This window comes from Calidris pugnax, unplaced genomic scaffold (assembly GCF_001431845.1).
Source record: "Calidris pugnax isolate Ruff unplaced genomic scaffold, ASM143184v1 scaffold20, whole genome shotgun sequence".
In the NCBI taxonomy this organism is placed as follows: domain Eukaryota; kingdom Metazoa; phylum Chordata; class Aves; order Charadriiformes; family Scolopacidae; genus Calidris; species Calidris pugnax.
The window spans coordinates 26,789,077-26,792,377 of NW_015094510.1; the positions used below are offsets into that span (position 1 = coordinate 26,789,077).

At 42.6% G+C, this 3,301-nt stretch overlaps 1 protein-coding gene across 2 annotated transcripts in view; it reads left to right on the forward strand.

Moving 5' to 3' along the window:
• The first annotated feature begins 1,236 nt into the window (after nt 1-1,236).
• CRYL1 (crystallin lambda 1) overlaps nt 1,237-3,301 on the forward strand; it is a 61,485-nt gene continuing 59,420 nt past the window's right edge. For both annotated transcript variants that reach the window (XM_014966210.1, XM_014966211.1), the window contains exon 1: nt 1,237-1,327. The gene's annotated coding sequence lies outside the window, so the exon portion shown is untranslated. The remainder of the gene's footprint in view (nt 1,328-3,301) is intronic.

Sequence of the window (3,301 nt, forward strand, 5' to 3'; positions counted from 1 at the left end):
CCCTATAATGGGCTATTTTAACCCCAGAGATGGTCGACTCCAGCACCTGGTCCAGCCCCTGGCAACGTTGCACGTTGCTGGAGCATGCACCAGGAGCCAGGAGCTTGGGAACACTCCCTGGCTCAGCTCCTTAGGCCTCTCAGTCCACCTACTACTTCTGACGCCCTCGCAACAACATGAGAGTCTCAACAGACTTTACCGATCTTTCTAAAAACTGTCTCCATCTACAATTACTTTTGTTTTTTTTTCCTGGTGCTGTGAAGTATGAATAGAGCTTGATGCCTGAAGATTTAATAGAACCCCCAAAAAATCTAAGAATCCTTTGTAGCAACACAGGACCTTAACTCATGGGTTGTGATAAGACATCTTCTCAACAAAATCATGCTACAGGGAGAAACCCATACAATGCAATTGTGAATAATACATGTTATGAATAATGTATGTGTTGTAGTTTGGTTTTAGAAGACATTTGCAACAGAAAAAATATCTTGTTAACAGGTATTTTTACTATTAAAGGATATAATTCCATATGGTTTTGCTGAGTCATGTTTTTGTAGTATCTATTTTACTACTATTTACTTTCCGATCCCTGCAGATATCTTCTTAAAGAATCAGTGTTGTAGCGATATTGGTAGCATTCACATCAGACCATTTGCACTGTGAAAGACCATCTAACGTAACTCCACGAACTACTAGCAATAATTAAAATTGTAGTTTTAATTGTAGCATAATTTTAATATAATCACTATTTAAAATTACAGTTTGCAAACTGTTAGACTTCTATAGAATAGGAAAGACGTTATTAAATTAAAGCTATCATTTTAAGGCATTGTGTTTTCTGAACCATGAGGATCATAGTAGCAATGTACCATAGTCCATGATGAAAGAAATGTACTTTCTGGGTGCTCTGGTGAACAAGTAATGTATTAAACCCACCTAATACTTAACAAATATGAACTATGCCTCTGTTCTCATGCCATGTGAAAAGCTCAGGCTAGGGCACTCTGTACTTTAGAAGCATGCAATTCCTTTATTTTCTGCAAGGGGGAATTCACATCTCCTTCACATTCCACCTCCCTGTGGCTTATAGTTAATGCTAGTTATTCCACCTTGTTTATTCCATGACTTTTATACCATCATGCTCCTCCCCTGCAGTAAACCCACCTCCTCTCCGCAACCAGTAGCATTTTCCAGCTCCTCACGTGGGGCAGCAGAAGAGCATGCTCAATAGAAGCTAAAAACATGGAGGGATCAACTTTACAGCTCCCAACACAAGTCAAGTCTGCTCCTACTGCTGTTGGACTTAGAAGAAAGAATATATATGCTGGTGAGTCCATATTTGCTCCACTTCAGCCTCTCCTGCTGCCAGTACAAGTCCTGCTTTTCATTCCCTAATGGAACACAGGACCTTTCATCATATTATTGGATACAGGTTTTTGATGTTTCTGGGCTTAAGGTACCTTCTGTCCTTGCAGGAAAGGGAGGGGAATCACTGCCCCTCATTCGTGGAGGCTGCAAGTACTAGGCCTAAAAATTCTTATGCTATTACACAAAAATGAAATTTGGCTCTTTTTTTCAAAATTGTATTTTATTCCCTTGACTTAACGCTTCTGAGAATTTAGTTCTTTATATTTTCCTTTCTTCTTGCAAACTTCTATTTCTCCACTTTTGATCTCCTCGGTTTGGACTTATCAGTGTGTGTGGTCACTGCAAACAGTGGGGAGTATGGCTGCTGTCATACCCTAACGTATAAATAACGAATGCAGAGCTATGTGGCTTTGTCACTACTATATGGATGATGATATTATAGTTAAGATTTCATTGCCAAAAGACAAGACCTCTTGTTTTGTCCACCAACAGAACTTGCAGGTCCTGTAACTGCTATCATCACAACTGTGGTTAGCTCTCAACCCCCTGTAGTGACACTCCCTGAATTGTTTAACTGAGCTTTTAATTCTGCTGAATCCATTTGTCTATCTATAATGGCTTTTCTCATTAACAGTCTATTACTTAAGACAACGTAAGCTATACATTGTCATACGGTTGACGTATTTATATACACATCTCAGGAGGTCAAAGAATATTAAAATAACTGGTAGATACTTCCAAATGAGAGTGATGGTGAACTTCTGAAAACCACATTTCCAAAGTCAGGAGACATTAGTTTTGTGTTCTAGGAACATAATTTTCTTTCTTTGAAGTAAAAACTTGAGTACACAAAATAAGTATACACTGATTGCTTCAGTTATGCTTTGGATAGACAAACATCTGTGTCATAGAATCATAGAATCATATGGAGTTGGAAGGGACCTTTGGAGATCATCTAGTCCAATCCCCCCGCTGGAGCAGGTCTACCTACAGCACGTTGCACAGGAACTTGTCCACGCAGGTTTTGAATGTCTCCAGAGAAGGAGATGCCACCACCCCTCTGGGCAGCCTGTTCCAATGCTCTACCACTCTCACAGTAAAGAAGTTCCTCCTCATGTTTAGGTGGAACATCTTATACTCAAGTTTGTGCCCATTTCCTCTTGTCCTGTCACTGGGCACCACCGAGAAAAGACCAGTCTCATCCTCCTGACACCCTCCCTTTAAGTATTTGTATGCATTAATTAGATCTACCCTAAGCCTTCTCTTCTCAAGACTAAAAGGACCCAAGTCTCTCGTAGGAGAGATGCTCCAGGCCCTTAATCATCTTTGTGGCCCTTTTCTGTACCCTCTCCAGCATTTGCCTGTCCTTCTTGAACTGGGGGGCCCAGAACTGGACACAGTACTCCAGATGGGGCCTCACCAGGGCAGAGTAGAGGGGCAGGATGACCTCCCTTGACCTGCTGGCCACGCTCTTCTTGATGCACCCCAGGATGCCATTTGCCTTCTTGGCCACAAGGGCACATTGCTGGCTCATGGTCATCCTGGTGTCCACAAGAACTCCCAGATCTTTTTCCTCAGAGGTGCTCTCCAGCAGGACAGTCCCCAACCTGTACTGGTGCAGGGGGTTATTTCTCCCCAGGTGCAGCACCCTACACTTGCCCTTGTTAAATTTCATTAGGTTTATCTCGGCCCTATTCTCCAGCCTGTCCAGGTCTCGCTGTATGGCCACACAGCCTTCTGGGGTGTCAGCCACCCCTCCTGGTTTTGTGTCATCAGCAAACTTGCTGAGGATACATTCCATCCCTTCATCCAGGTCATTGATGAATATATTGAAGAGGACTGGACCCAGTACTGACCCCTGGGGAACACCACTTGTTACAGACTTCCAGCTGGATTCTGTGCCCCTAATCACAACCCTCTGGGTTCTGTCTTT